Source organism: Serinus canaria, chromosome 3 (assembly GCF_022539315.1).
Source record: "Serinus canaria isolate serCan28SL12 chromosome 3, serCan2020, whole genome shotgun sequence".
NCBI lineage: Eukaryota > Metazoa > Chordata > Aves > Passeriformes > Fringillidae > Serinus > Serinus canaria.
The window spans coordinates 100,974,546-100,991,651 of NC_066316.1; the positions used below are offsets into that span (position 1 = coordinate 100,974,546).

General features: G+C 37.7%; 1 long non-coding RNA gene across 1 annotated transcript in view; it reads right to left on the reverse strand.

Moving 5' to 3' along the window:
* Positions 1-16,367: 16,367 nt before the first annotated feature.
* LOC127059400 (uncharacterized) overlaps positions 16,368-17,106 on the reverse strand; it is a 32,492-nt gene continuing 31,753 nt past the window's right edge. Inside the window, exon 4 of the long non-coding RNA XR_007777151.1 lies at positions 16,368-16,679. This is a non-coding gene — a long non-coding RNA (uncharacterized LOC127059400). The remainder of the gene's footprint in view (positions 16,680-17,106) is intronic.

The window sequence follows — 17,106 nt, forward strand, 5'->3', positions numbered from 1 at the left end:
TAAACCAATAAATAATTGTGTTGATTCCCGGAATTCATACATCCTGTTAGAAGTGGTCATGTTTTTCATTCACAAACTGTGAATAATTTATTTTGTAATCGAATGATTACATATTCCTGAAAAAAGAAATTATTGCAATAGTAAATAAAACTTTCACTTTTTTCAACACTGGTTTGTGTGCTTAGATACAATATAAAGTAAATCAAAACAAATGTGAAGTTTTCTACTGATAAAATCAGGAACATTAAAATAACCACTTAACATGTATTGTTGACTGCATTTTACAGTATTTGACACACTACATAATAACAATACAATCATCAAGACTGAGTTACTCTTTCCATAAACTATGTATTTTAGCAGCTCTGCACTTTAATCATTGCATGGATGTGAAGCTTATAGCCTTATTTTGAAATGTTTTCTCATCAGGAAGTTTCAGTAGTATAAGAAAAGCTTTTACAGAGGAAAGCATAAAGGACTTACCATAGCTAGCAAGCATGACATCATTAAAAAGCAATGAATGTTAGGAATATTCCTGTTCTAATCCAGGCCACACATCCTGCTGCCCTGGAAGACTGCCAAGCTCAACATCCTTTTAGGGTTACAGGGCAGGCTGTGGCCTTTCACAGTTTGCTTTAGAAATCTCTGCATGTGGAATATTCACTGTCAGGCATTACAATAAAATCTAAAATTACTCCATCAGAGAGCTGGTGTTCCACCCTTCCTGCATTCTTCCCTGACAGTGAAATTGCCCAAAAAGAGCTGTATTGCATTTCATAGATTTCTGTGATGGACTGTGTACAGAGATGATGGGGGATGATTTGCACATAGGTTCAACAGCATGTTCCACTTGAGAAAAAAAATATTTAGACTGCTTAAAAATATGTTGTGATAATATTCTTTTTAGTTCCATTGCATGAACTCATTAGGGTTCAATTCTGTAGGCTTTTATCTGTATTTTCAGTGAATGTTTCAGATGACCAGAGGAAAAATGATTATTTCTTTATTTTACACAGTGTGTCTGTCACATCAGCTATACAGAGTATTGCTCTCTGGGGCCAGGCAGTCTACCATGCTAAATCCTTTTACACCATTCCTTTGGGGAAAAAGGGAACAGAAAGCTGCAGCAAAATGAAGAGGGAAAGACTCCTGAAGTAGAGGTGTTACTTATCTGATAAAAAATGAGAAGCATAAGTGATTTCAGGATCATGCTGCTGTATGATTCCCAGGTAATGTCCTCAGCCGCATTCACAGGAGATAGTCTTACTGTCAGCACCCAGTTTAGCCAATGAAGTAAGATTATAGTGGGGACACATAGTCTGTCATTTGTATGAGAATTTAAGGTGCTTAAACAGTAACTTAGGGAAAATATTATTTCTCTGACCAACTAGTGGAAAGAGACACAGCTTTCTGCAGCCCTCACAATGAGCTCTTTCTCTTTAAACATGGACAGTAGCTATTGTTTGGCTTTCTGGATTGACAGCACAAGGAATTTATGTATCTATTTTAAAGTGTTCACTAGCAGCCATAAATTTAAGTGTGTTACTGGTGTTTCAGCCAGGTGATTTGATAGTATCCCTTTCTTCCTACGCTTCCCAAACCACTCGTGACTTTCCCTTATAAAGTACTCAAGTTTTAGTTGTGGTCTTAATCCTCCAATAATATCGTTAATGGTAATCTAAAAAATGTGGGAATTGACAGGAGGCTACAGTCTTTTGTAGCTCTTTAAAAGACACATATTTTGGAAGAAACCTGGATTAATATGTTCCTAAACATCATGCCCTATTCCTGCACCAGCTGAACTAATATTTACTACTCCTGTGTATAAAGTTATGCAGCAAGTGAACAGGTGAAATGATCCAGTCCTTTTTTCACAGATTGACCTGTGATCTTTTTTACACCATGGTTTCACAAAGTGTTGGATCACCACAGATCAGGAGCTATGAAGTGCAGCAAAGTTTTTTAAGCTATCTTTGACTCAAAAATGAGAATCTTTTGAAGTTACACTCAGAGGTACATAAATTAGTTGTCCAAAATACAACAGGTAAATGAAATTCCTTAGTTACTATGCTTTCCTTTTTTAAGAGTAATTATTAATTACACTTAGACTGAAATATGTTACAGGATATCATACAGAAAAGCAAGATTTCATGCTCAGAATTTTCTATTAAGTTACAAAGCCCAGTACAAAAAAGCATGTTTAGAAAAACTGTACAGCATTTTTATGTCAAAATCAGTCCCCATAAACTGGATGATTGTCTGGAAGAAAAGAAGTTATCCATAAATAGCTGTACTGAAAAAGACAGCAGCAACTGATGATTTATAAGAAATAGAGGCACTTTCCAGTCAAGACAATCCCAGAGAGACAAGATGAGGGGAACACAGACACTCTGAAGTGCATTGTTACAATGGTAATCACATCAACTCTTTGTCTTGCTGGTTTGTAACTGTTATTCTGTGTAATAGGAAAGGAAGTAGAGTACAAAAACAGTCTCAGGATTTGTCTATGGTTCTCATTTCAGTGTTGACTCTATCCCTTTGCTTGGCTGCAGAATATATAAGACATTAAAAAACTATGGCAACAAAAGATCGTGAGAGCCTGCACCCTCTCTACATTATGGTATAATGTTCTCTGATACTCTGTGTCAGAAACCTTGAGAAGTGCAGAGTCGTCTAGAGATGAAGCATGGCACGCTGCTCTCCTCTGTCTCCTTTATATCTGATAATCAGATATCTGATGACCTTCCTCCTGGAAGATCCACATCTTCCTTGACAAGGAGTTTTTGCTGCAGAAACTGTCTCCCCTTGCCTGGAGAATCCCCTTTCAAAGCTGGTCAAAGTAAGACAAGCTTGGGAAGGGTTCAAGAAAACCCAGACAGTACTACATGTAGGAGCAAGTGTGAGACTAAATTCATCATCCATTGCCATTGCTAACTGCACTCTTGAGGCTAAAATAGGGCTTCATGGTGCTAGGTACCCTGAAGGTCAGTGAAAAGCTCTGGCAATGTGATTTGACTCTGCGCACCCAGGTGAGTCCAGTCTGCACACCTACACCTCCATACACAGCTCCAGCACTGGGAGCATTGATGAACCTGTTGTCTCAGAAACTCAGCTTTTTCTCATCATGACTGCAACCTCAGGCTCTTAAAGGAGGCAGACACGTAGATATGCTGTGTTGTCTTTAGATTCTGAAGGCATTCCCATGTACTCCCAAGTGTTGTTGCAGCGTACCTCACTGTCCTGCTGAGTCCCTGCAAAGGCCCCCACAGCCACAAGAGACGCTGGAGCAGAGCCCAGTGAGCATTTTGGCTATGTGCCCCTGCCTGGAACACACTCATGTTGCAGGGAATCATATATAAAAACAGTGAGGTATGCAAGCAGGGGAAAGTCTGGTAATGGGGTTTAAGGACAAACATTCTTCAGGCTGTATGACCATAAACCATTCCCTGTACTAGATCATGTTCTCTATTTCCCTTATTATTTCTCCACTGTTCTCTATTTCCCTTATTTCCCTGCTTCCTTTTCCCTCCCAACCTTGACTTCAAATGACATTCTGTAGGACTGGAAAACATCTGGTTTTCCACACTATGCATGGCGCTGCATGACTCCAGAGACAGTCAGGCTACATTCATGCAAATCAATTATAATTACTGGAACCATTCTCTGGACCTGTGGTCAACAGTTCCAGCCTGGCATCTTCCAAATAACTGGGCAATTTGGGCCTTTGAAAGCACGTGTTCCTATCCAGATTGTCTTTTATGAGTGTTCCCTCACCTACAATGACTCATACACACTGAGTGCTGACTTGGGCCAATTTTGCAAGGGATCATTCAAACATTACAATAGTTAAAGACAAATCCAGAATGGTAGTTAAGCATAGATAATGCAACTATTTTTCCTGAAGAAGCATCTTTTTAGAGGTCGTGATTATGAAGGCTTTCAAATCCAGTTGAGCAGCTATAAATTTATATAAGCCAAACATCCCACTGGATCTTTGTAGCTCCTGGAGGACTATGATGCTGACCTTAAAGGAGCAACACATTAAATGGTTTTAATATGACTTAGAACTAAAATTAAAAGAGGTGCTTAAATGAAAAAAAAAAAAAAAAATTAAAAGACAACAGCTCAGTTATCTGTAAACTTTCATATTCCACAGTCCCAGCAAAAAGGCTATGTCTTAAGAATCATAAAGAGATATTTCCCTTAAGTATTGCACTTCAGAGGACGTCTGCTCCTCCTTCCCCTGTGTGATATTTCCTGGAGAAAGCCTGTCTGCTCTGCTTGATATAGCTCTTAGTGCTTTATCCACATGGAAGCCCAGACCTGACATTTATTTAACTGAGAATAGTGATGCTAATTCCTTGTATACTTTGGAAGTGCTCAGGGAAGAAATTTTAGATCTAAAGTTTAGAGATTTGGCATTATTTCTGAATTCTTCAAGTATTTAATCTCTTCAGTTAAAGAAGAAAAAATATTACCACTTAAGCCTCCAATAATATACGACAGTTTTATTAAACAAATTTCCCTCCTTGCCAGTATCCCATCAAGAATTTTGAGTGAGAACCTTTGTAAAGCTCTAATGCTTGATAATATTTTATTTCCTTCTCTTGCGCTTAGACAAATTAATAGGTGTTTATAACTCTGTACCTTTTTGCCATTAACATTGCTCTTGGAAAATTAAGGTGGTCACTTGTTCTGTGTCTCCAACAGTTTGAAAGACTTTGCTAAATTATTGGAAGGACTCATACCTTCACAACTCTGGCAGCCTTTGCAGATTCCATGCAGTGTCGCACTCCAAAATACTCCTGGAGAGATTTGTGTCTTAAATCTTTATGAAAAAAGAGAGGAAAAGCTGTTGATGCACTGCTCCATGTGGCACAGACATAGAAAGGGAAAAATGAAGTGGAGTTGGCATAAGCAGTGGACCTAACCAGCTACTGTATTTTAAGGAACAAAGGAGAAATGTACATTTCCATTTTTTTTTTTTTTTGTGTGTGTTGGGTTTTTTTCAAGCAGTGCCTAAGGTGAGACAGAAGATGCTACCTTTTTCATGATATATGAGTGAAGAGTGATATGTAGTCAGTAATGTCAGCTTACATAACTTTTCTGTAGAAATAATTTATCTAGAAATTAATGTAGATTGCAAATAGTAACTTGCTCCTTATTTGTTTTTATTTACTGATTAGCCTTTCTCCTCTGACATAAGGAGTGCTGTGTTGTTAGTGTGCTAGTTGGGGCATATTTCATGAGTTGTGCAAGAATGCAATTGTGGTAAATAATAAATCAGATGTCCCAGAACTTCACATGGAATTGAGGGCCAGATTATTGGAATTAGAGTTTAAAGAAATTTGAAACATTTTGCTCTTGTGCTAATAGGATTACACCATTTTAGAACAAATCAGTATCCTCCAGCATCATGATTTTACCCTGGCCAGCAGCTCAGCCCCATGCAGCCACTCACTCACTACCCTGCAGTGAGATGAGGGAGAGAATCTGAGGGATAAAAGTGAGAAAACTCATGTCTTGAGATTAAGACAGTTGAATGTTAAAGCAAAATTTTTGCATACCATCAAAGCAAAAAAAGAAATTGATTCGTGATTTTCCATGAGCAGGAAGGTGTTCAGCCATTCCCAGGAAAGCAGAGCAGCATTATGCCTGCAGTGACTTGGGAAGACAAACATCATCACTGAGAATGCCCTCCCTTCCTTCTTCATTTCCCAGCTTTATATGCTGAGCATGACATCACATGGTCTGGGGTGGCCTTGATGCTGTGTAAGCCCTACTTAGCAATAACATAAACACCCCTCTGTTTTCAAGACTGTTTTCATCACAAACCCAAAATATCACCCCATGCAACCACCTATGAAGAAAATTAACTCTCCCAGCCAAAACTAGACCATGCAGCTTCTGAAGATGACAGGAATATAGGTAGGGGTTTCTCAGACCTCTGCTCTGAGTTCTTGGAACAGATGATGTCTGAATGAAATAGTAATTTTCAATAGATCTTCTTTACTTGAAGTATTCCTACTAATTTTTATCACTGCCACAGTGTTTGGCTAGCTAGTTACCCAAGATGAACTTTTCCTTTTTGTTCGTTAATTACACAGCCCTCCTTTTTTAGAATGTACATTTTTAGACTTTTATGCCTTGTTTGCAGAACTGCTGAGTACTCACAGCTGCTGCTGAAGCCATTGTATTCTGAACATATGAAATGAGTGTTGACGAAAAATAATACAGCACAGCCTAAACTGGCACCATGTTGCAGAGGCAACACAGAATGACAAGGTAACAAAAACACAGAGGAAATGTCAATGGATGGGAAATGATGCAAACAGGAAAAAGAAAAAGAAAACAGGTATTCTAATCATGTGCATAAAATAAAAAATTCTAAATTAATTATTACTACTTAGAAAAGAACTCTGGAAAATTTCACTAAATACACTAAAATGTTGCTCTGGAGCAATTTGATTCTCTGTGATAGTCAAAAGACATGAGAGGAAATGGGAAGAAAAAACCTAAGAAAAAATGCTGAAGCATCACAAACTGAATCTGAGCTGAAAATACACTCTGGTATTTTGAATACTATTTTGAACACCAGAGGGATTTTTGGTCTGACACCATACAGCCATTTCTTAAGTATTTTAGAAAAATCTCTGAAAATTCTGATATTATATATATCAGACTGGAAACTAACTAAATATTACTGGAAAATGTGGATGTTTATGTCTAATGATCACATCAGTAAAATCGGCATGAGCCCTCCTTCAATTCACTTGGAACTAGAAACATAATCCACAGACTGTGCAGTAGCTGTGTATTTTATGCAAGTAAGTTAAGGAAGATCAAGACATAGACTTTCATGTTTGCACACCAGCCACACTCTCATTTAATTGTTAACATGCTCCTGGCCATGCTTCTGACTGAACACACAGAACTCTTGTCACAAATGCCCAGGACACCCTTGCAGGACAGCAAATGTTGCATGTGACTGTGTCTGTTTCCAAGAAACTTTAAGGATGAGGTGATTCTGCTCTGCCAGAAGGAAAGTTCAGTTTTCTGGATGCAGTTGTCCCATTCTACTTGCTCTCAGCTTCAGAAAACAGACCCTGGCTTCTTTTATTTACTAGGGTGTATATAACCTATGAAGATGAGTGCTGTAAGAAAGTCAAATAGATAATATATCTGTCTTCAGAGTGGGATTTGAATAATGTACAGAAAATAAATGTGCATACATACACTGAAAGGAGGGAGTAAAATAAAGTAGTGTGTAGATCTCTTCTACAAGCAATCATCATCTGTCATGTGTAATGAGGTAGAGGTCCCACAGAGAAAGAATGTTAACACATAATTTAAGGTTATATCATAGTCTCCAAAGCAGAGGGATTGGGATATGTCCTAGACAAATTTCACATTTCTGTATAGTTTATTTTCCTGTCAATACTGAGACTTAAAATATGTTTGTGCGTGTTTTTGATGTGAGTTTCACTCTGTAAAGATGTGCATGCACATAGTGTTTACAGCATATGTCCTATCAAAGGTTTTGGACCCATAGGAGAAAGCTTTCACAGTGAAATAGTTAATGCCAAGGTCCCAAAATATGGTCCTGTGAATCTTATTTTCATTACTAGATGAAACTGCAATTCTGTAGTCCAGCTGAAATTATCCCTGTTCAGGGGCTTTGAAACTACTCCATGAAGCCAATTAATGTACAACAACCAAGGCATTCACATCAACTGTATTCACCTTATTCTGACTAAAATGTTATTACAGGTTAATCTGAAAGCAGAAATTTGTTTATGTGTGTAAGTTTATACAAATCAGGAGATTTTCAACAGAGGACTATAGAAAATCCAAGTTGCATTCAATAGTTAAATTATGTGGTTATTTTGGTGTCTTCTGATATTGTCTTGGGATAAAGATTTCGACTTCTATCCAAAACCTACCAAAATGGTAAAACCCTAATCATGCCATGCTGGAACTAAAATGGAAATATGCTTGTGAGTACTGTATCACAGTCAATGTCTGCATTCCAAATACATAATGACCTGCTTCCACATTAATTCCATGTAAGTTTTGCTGTGTTTTGTGAATCACTGTGCTTTGAGATTACTAAGTATTAGAGCAAAATGCTTCAAAGGACAGCAAAGCTCTCTCTTTCTGAATATTTGTCTTTATATTGATGAAGTGAATTGTGATGGCTCTTTGCAATAATTTCTGTGGCAGATATTTATGTACATTCATGTATGCATGTTTAATGTGGACAGGAATGTCAAAATCTTGGTTCTTCATTAAATGTATACTTTTTAGTGTATTTAGTTAAATCGCAGTTTATTGCCTATGTAACAGATTAGCACATCTATCATTGCATAATGAGATACTTAAAAATGGAATGTTAATAGCATCTATTAATTTTACCTCTAAAATTAGTTCTAAGTCTGTGTCTTGTTAGTAAACAGTGCAGAAAATTAGTTTCATGTTAAAGGGTTTTCCTTGGCATAAAATTTCATGAAGATGTGTCTAAAAACACTGTTGTGCATCTGAGTGGACACTAATTCTTTAACAATATAGCTGAATCATGAGAAGAGAAGGATACGTAGTGCTGTTATTAGTTGCCTTGCTATATTTTAAGATGAGAGATTAACAGAATCTAAAATTAGAGTGTTTGCTGCAGTCATGGCAACACACATTTCAAAATGTTCAAATCTTAACTAGGAAAAGATGGTATATCAGATAAACTCTACACATATAGAAAGTTAAGCCTTTTTTATTTGGGCACTTTTTTATTTGGGCAGATGTTTGCCTCTGAACAAACTTAGAACTTTTTAAATTCTTTAAAAGTGAGATTATAGCCCTGATCAAACACAGTCATGACTACTAACAATATTAGCATTAGGCATTGGAGCGGAGACTACAGTAGGAATTTTTAAACTGGAGGGTTTTTTTTTCATTTATTGCTGCTTATTTATCCATACAGCATAAATAAATCCATATAGTGCAGCCACTGTCACTGATCATTTTAGGGCACTTGGATTAAAATATTTTGTGGGTGCCTTAGCAGCTGACTGAAGTGAGCTCTAGAAACTGCTTTGGAGCTTTAGTCCTCTGATGGTTGGTTACACAGACTGCCAGGATGACTTTTTCTGCCTTTGTGTGTATAATGCTACTTTGGAGTAATCCAGCTGGCAGGGTGAAAAGGATCACTGCTGCTGATGGCAGCAAGTGGGGTCAGGCTTACATTTCTTCAAACAGACTTCCTGATAATGGACAGGTAAAATTAACATTACTGCCAGAAAAAGAAGACTCTGCTTGGTTCTTATACAGGGTTACAGAAACACAGAATGTTCTGAGTTGGAAGAGACCCAACAGGATCATCGAGTCGAACTCCTGGCTCTGTCCAGGGCACCACAAGAGTCACACCATGTGCCTGAACACACACAGGTTTAAATTCTGTCAAGCTTGGTGCTGTGACCACTTCCCTGGGGAGCCTGTTCCAGTGCCCACCACCCTCTGGGTAAAGATCAGACTTGATTTTATCTTTCTGTCAGTAAGAAATAAAGTCGAAAATGGGAAAACTAGGTTTAAATCCTTGTACCAAAAAACATGTTTGAGCATGACCACAACACACAATCAAGTGCAGCACAAAGCTGGAAGTGACTGCAAGAAACCCAGGTCTTTTTGCAGGAATAGTGCCAGAGTACGGCCAGACCAGGCTTTGAACCCTTCAAAGAGGAATACTGCTTGTAGCATTGCCCTGGTATGCCAATTCCTACCTAGGAATTATGAAACACCCAGAGCTCCTGCAACAACATTCTTCTGAAGACACCTTGTCCTCTGTGTCTCTGTTTACTATTCCTGCCTCTGAGGAGTTCTGAAAATACATCAACAAGAAGATGAATATATGGATAGCAGGTTGGCATGAATGTAGACAAATCATGAATTTTTCAAGGGCTTATCAGTATTTTACACCCCATGCTGCAATATAAAATTGAAATGTGAGAGATATTAGAGAAAGTTCTTTTGCTGAAGCAATGAGAATCAGACTGGGGAATAAATCCACTGCTAATTTTTTGGATTTGTTTATTGACCTGTCTGCTGAGACAAGAACATAAAATGAAAATTATGCTAATTAGAACTGTACATAGTAAAAAAAGTTACACTGACTTTCTTCTAATTCTTTCTCATTCCCAGGGGAGCAAAGCTTTAGCATGAAAGAAAACAGAGAAACTGGTAGCACGATAAGATATTGAAATAAATACTTGCTTCCAAATGATTTGCAGGTGTCAACTTATCCAACATCTGCAAGGAGTTTCTGCTGTGACCTTGCTGTTCATGAGTCCCTTCCACAGCAGCTAATATTTTGTAATTGGATCAGCTGCTAATGCTCTGGAGTTTCATGTTTCATTAATTAGAAAACTGTTGTACAGTTGTACAGTCTCCTTTTGTCTCAATTACATTGCTAATGTAGCTCATTCACCTTGTTTACAGATGACTGAAATGTTTTTCCAAAGCATTTTGTAGATGGTAATGCATGCAAAGTGGTAACTCTACTTTTCCTTCTGTTACACGGAAAATCAATGTTAAAGGGGGTGATAGACTTGGGGATTCCTTCCCCTTCCCCTTCCCCTTCCCCTTCCCCTTCCCCTTACCCTTCCCCTTCCCCTTCCCTTCCCCTCCCTTCCCCTTCCCCGTCCCCTTCCCTTCCCCTTCCCCTTCCCCTTCCCCTTCCCCTTCCCCTTCCCCTTCCCCTTCCCCTTCCCCTTCCTTTTTCAATGTCCTATACCACAGAGTATTATAAACTTGCTTAACTGAATCATCTCTCTTACCTATTTATGCATTTTGGCACTGAAAGGAGTGCTTACAAAAAAAAAAAAAAAGGAGAATGATTTTATGGGGATGTAAGGAAGCTGTTAAAAGCTTACACCATGACATTGATGTTTTGATCATATCTAGATGTCCCAGGTGAGCTGGGAGATGCAAAAAAAAAACCCAATTCCTTTGAAGAATTGTATGTGGATAGAAGATAGGGACAGTATTAACTTTATTTTGAAAAGGAACAAAAGAACAGAGAGATTGAAAATTGGATTCAGGGCGATGATTTGAGATACTTAACTTCTAAATTTAAGCAAGACTGACATGCTAAACTCCTTTTGTTTCCAATGCATAGCAAATAGACAGCTTTGAAGGCACAGGCTCTTAGATGTAAGTCCCACATGGTAGAGAACTAGAACTGGAATAAACTACCACATTTTTAAAAACTCATCTGTAGGTTTGTAATCATTACCTAGACCATTAGGTATCTAATAGATATGGAATTTATTTAGAGAAACAAAATTTTCTTATTTTATTTCCAATTTAGAGTTTTTGAAAATTCTTTTGTCATATTTTAAATATAATTAATCTGCTTTTGTTTTCAGTGGAACCATATATGATCAGGAAGATCTTTAAAGGATATATTTGATTAAAGTTATCTTCTCCTTCAAGCCTTCATTTTCCCTGATCTGTGATGAGATCCTGGTCTGTATCCACTTTAAGAATGCAATGTGAAGATGGATAATCACCTGTGAAATTGTAATACAGTAGCACATGGTAAAACATTAGGTGGATGCTAGACAGAAATATGTGCATGAAGTGGTTTGGTTCTGTTGTCTATTCTCTCTCATTGATGTTCAAAGCAGTTTCTAAGTTTCTATTCTGCACATTGTGAGGCAAAAATAACCCCTTAAGAAAAGAACATATTTGCTTCTTCATTTCCCATTGCAAGGAAAGCAGAAAGACACACAGGTCTACTGTTGATAATGTTTTTAATTCTTCTTTTGCAGGCAACCATATTATCAGTCTTCTTACCAAGCCCTGGGGTTTAAATCCTATTTACAAGATATTAGTAGAAGTTCTTGGAGGAATTAGGATTACCCACCCAAACAGGGTGATAGGATCAGCCTGCAACTTTAATAAATATTGGATAGCAGAATGTTGAATCAGATTTCATTGATAACACTTGTAAAATGTATCATAATCTGAGAGACTGGTAGAAGTCAGCAGAATTTGTTTGTTTTTTATTTTAACTCAGAAAGATTTGAACTGCCGCAGGTAGCTGTGGCATTTCATACCTAAAAAGCACAAATGTACATTGCATTTACAAAGTCTGTCTTAATTTCTTTGAACTATCTAAAACTTTGTTGCAAAAAATCCCAGGTATATGTCACTTTATTTTCATGTACGTCTTGCAATCTTGGTCATTCTGCAGCTGAAAAGTATTCTGAATCACTAGAAAGAAATACTCTTACCATAAATATATCAAAATCCCTCCAATTGATTTATTACTTCAGAAGGCTTTTGAGTTCTATTTGCTTGAGTTTATTTATTTGCTTGTTTTGTTCTTACTGAGCATATTGTCAATATTTACTTTCTCTTCTGCAGCTAGGCTAATATCCCAATACTATTTTGTTACCTTTTAGCTCAAATGAGAAGCATTTCTTTTTTTCTAGCTCACTGAAACATCAACAATTCTGAGAATACAGTTCTCAGCTTGGCTACATTTGTAGTATTTTCAATAGGTTGGTATGCAGAAAGAGGTGAATAACTCAAGAGAAGGGAAAGAGAAATGATGGTCTGTGGTCTCATCTTTCATGAACAGAAAGTCCTCAGGTATTATGTGGATGATCTCTATAATCTATATTCTGTCAGAGACAGTGATGTATCAGTAATACCAAGAAGATCAGTGTTGTAGGCATATCTCTGGTTATGTGGACACTGAAAATCAGAGCAAAAAATGCTCAGAAAATGAGCTTTTCTTGACAGAAAACATGTCCTATTCCATGAGTATCATGGTGCAGTGTTTGTGGGCTCCCAGTCATGTGCCTTGGATGAGACTACCCAGTTGCTCAATTCTTCCTGCCCTATCAGTCCATTTCCAATCAGTGTTCATCTTTGTCTTAATATTTAATATTTGAATCTTTATAATTACTGTTAATAAACTTGTTTTATTTTTGCCATTTCTTGGTGTTGGAATAGACGTTGAGACATCAAGATAAGGGACTCATTATATTAGGCAATGAAAAACTCAACCAGTTTACCTCTAATTTTGAAGTAAGAGATTTCCTTACGTGTACCATCAGACTCCTGGGCACAGGACACAGCCCCCCTTGTGCATTTTCCACAGCAATATGTGTTATAGTTTTCTAGAGTTCATGGTGCTTTGAAGCATCCCTTCTATGTCAACTTTGGATGTGTCTATCTCTTAGAAGTATGCAGTATGATGACAAAGATCAGTAGGACTAAGAAGAAAATGTGACAGTGTCTAGGTAGACTGAGATTTATGAGATTAACTGACATTTCAGAGCAGAAAAATAACACAAGCAGTTGTTGCCACGACGTTCTCACCCAGTGCTATAAGGCAAGGAAACAGAACACAAGATTAAAAAAATGAAATATTTATCTTGTGTCCTTGTCACCCTGTATGAATGTTGGCTGCAGGCAGCAGAAAAGTGAGGACAAACCCAGTAGCCCACAAGCTGCCTCACACCTCAAGGCATACCCAAAATCAGTAGGCTTTGAGCTGAGCTGGCAAGGAAAAGATTACCTCTGGCTGGCCTCAGAAAAACAAGGTCATAAGAACACTGCAATTACAGCACATTTCAGAGCTAGTTCTTTTCCCATAACCTACTTTAATGTACCTCACATTACATTACCTAGATGGTACTGTAAAAATGAAGATACCAGTAACAATAAAATGCTTCCTATCAGAAGCAATAGTACATAAAATGTCTTCCAAAAGTCTTATTGCCAGATAAGCTAAAAAAAGTACACAGTTGCAAAGGAGATTTATAGTAAATTCTGTTTATTCTCTGCAATATATGAAATTAGTGGAATTAGAATGTGTCAGAAGGCTGACATAAGATCAAATTAGCCTCAATTACAATTAGTTGTTTTAGGGTTTTAAGAAGGAAACTATCAAAATGGCCGTTTTGTTTGTTTTGTTGTTTTGTTGTTTGTTTTTTGTAGTATTATAATGCAATTTGAGAAGTGTATATAATTTTAGAAAAAGTATTTGCCTCTATACCAGAATTTTACCATGAAAACAAGATCCTTTTACTTAACATTTTCCCCTTTCATCACAGGCACACTTTCTGCACACAGAGCATTTCAGAGTCATTGAACTGAAGACCCATCCAGATGCTGTAAATCTATATAATCTTGAAACCTCCAGAGGGACCTTTTATCATTTCATACCAAACTGGTAATTATCTGCAAACCTGAGTGTGAAGCTAGCAATTGATCCATGTCTTGTATTTGATACGAGTGTCCTGATTTCACATTTCCCCATCCTAGGCTAACATGCATTTCCTAAAAACTTGAGATGGATTTAGTGTGCATATATGTGAGAGAGTATTGACTACAAAGAAGTCTTCTAAATATTGTTTGAAATTAATATTTCCTTCCCTAAGGCATAACAGTTTATTTTTCTCCTTCAAATGTAAAATTTTACAAGTCTTTGAAAAGAAAGACATGGAAACATTCTTCTTTTTTTAAATGTGACATAGAATTTCTATAATTCAGAGACATTTTTGACACTTACATTTTGCAAATGATGCAGAAAAACCTTGTTTTTCATAAAACAAATGCCCTTTCTTTACCAGAGCTGGAAACATCTGTGCATAGTATGTTGGAAGTCCTTGGTCACCAGATGCTATGGTGGGGTTTAAACTCTGTCACAGAAACTTGTTTTGGAATTACTCTACTCACCATCGTGTTCAAATCTATATGGGCAGCTACTTCAGAACCTTCAGTCGATATAAACAGACTATGGGTTGAGAGATTATCAGAAAAGTCTCCACACATCCAACTCCCAATTGTGATGTATCGATGATAAAGCATAGAGCCATCCCTCCTGCAGTGAAACATCCCACATGTGGAAGCAGTATATCTTTGTTTATTTTCAAAGACAAGGCTAGGAGCTGTTGCAGTCAAATGACTACACTGCTTTTAGTTAGAGCTGGTGACTCTACCTGATACTTGCCTTCCCAACATGCATTTGTGTCATCTCTCCAACTGGATTCATCAGTGCAGTTAGCATTTTGTTAAAATGGTTCTAACATGAGTGAGAAAGCTCCAGTGTGGATTTGCAATCGTAACTAAATACATAAATCTGAATGTCAAAGGTTGAAAATGTTTGTACGTTTAAAGTGTAAGACAGTTTGTCCTCTTTGAAAGTACATTTCTCTGCCTCTTCATTACTTTAAAGTTTTCTGTTAGACTGTAGTCATCACAGCAAAATCCACAGCATTTATCACTGAGAAGCCTAACTTTCTTTTCCTTTTACCCACCAATGCTGTTCTGCTCTCCTCTTCTCTTTGCAGAATGAGTACCCTGCAGAATAATCACGCTTTAACAGAACTGAAACAGATCCTCACCACATTATTCTGCACTTCCCTCTCTCTAGGTCTTCAGTGTTCATTCTGAGGTGGGTTTCAGCAAATCACAGCCTTAACCCTTTTGCATGGTCCATTAGTGATGAATGCCACAGAGGACAACATGAAGCCAAATTATTTCTTCATGTGCCTTTCAGGAAGTCCTGTAGGGCTCCAGATAATTTATAGCTGACCAGTCTCTTATGTAACACCACCTCTACTTACAGAGACATTGGCTCAATTGATCACCAACTTAAAGAAGAAAAGACCAACCTGACAGAGATAACCAGAAAGAAAGCTTCCTCTGTTCCTTGGAACACCAGACATAAGGAAACAATGGTCACTTGATTTCTATAGAAATATGTACATGAGCAAGTTTTATGGGGCCCTCAACAGATGTAAAGAAAATGCTGTCTGAAGTAGGAAATATTTGAAGGCTTCTAAAGAAATTTGTAGGGAATTTTTCATAGGTGATTATTTGCTTTGCTAAACTAAATGGCAATTAATATTCTCCAAGAAGAACTTCTTGCTAGTGTGTCACTACTGATTGGTCAGTTTTGGAATTTGAATCAGTACCTTACAGTAAAACCCCACAAGATACAAAAGGAAATAAATCTAATTCTCTCTTTGAAAGTCTTGATGAAGAACAAGAAACAAAGAGTGTTATTATGACTAAAGCATACTTTGAAATACAGAATTTGTCATATTAATACATTAATTGAATAGTTAATTTCCTCACTTGAGTGTTAATGGACATGTTTTTCTGTATCTGATCCTGATCTTGTTTCCATCACATTCCCAGGTAGAACTCCACTGGGGGACTCCTGTGCTTCTTCCATGAGCAGCCAGGCTGCCAGAATGAGAGAAGTTCTGTGCATGCAAGAAAGCAGAGCATGGCATAAGGGCAGCTAGTGAGCAGTAAATGACAAATCTCCAATGGTTCATTGTCTTGTATCCACATATTCTTTTCTAAGTTCCTTTGGTGATGGGATTTCCATAAGCAATTTTTGGATTTAGCATTTATGCATATACACAAGTACTGAGGGAGGGAAGGACAGGGAAGATGAACAAGTACGTGTGTTAGGGATTTTTCTCTTGCCTTTTTTGGCATCTGTCAGAAAGGTAATATAGACTGAGCTCCAACATTCAGTGAAGTGTCTTACATTTAGGCTGCAGAGAAAGTGAGCTTCTGGGTTGCAGTACACGGCTCATCAGTATGGTGGCTCACCAGGAGATGGACATTCAGGCCCCTACTCTTGCCTTTTTCTCAACCTGGAAAAGAAACTCGAGATAATTTTAGTAAGTAGTTAATATAAAAGGGGATCTTTGTTTGAAGGCTTTTAGGAGCAGTAATGGAAATGTGTCCACTAAAGCCCACCCCCCTCAGGGGTGGGTACATTTTTATTGGTTTTAGGAAATTGGCCTAATTGATAAAAAGCACCAGTTAGGAGGACGAGTGGTGATGCAATTCTCCCCCAGGTCAGGTTCTTTCTCTGGAGCCTCCCCTTCAGCACTAGTTGTAGTTTGTCCATGAAAGGTATGTCGAAGAGTTGTTCTCAGCTTTGCTTCCCAGGAAGAACCAAAATAGGATAGGGGCCTTGTACCTCCCAGGGCTTGGGAGCTCTGGGATTTATTTTGTCTTTCTGCTTAGGGAAAGGCCATGGAAAAGTACTGGGAAAACTAGCTACTAATACAATAG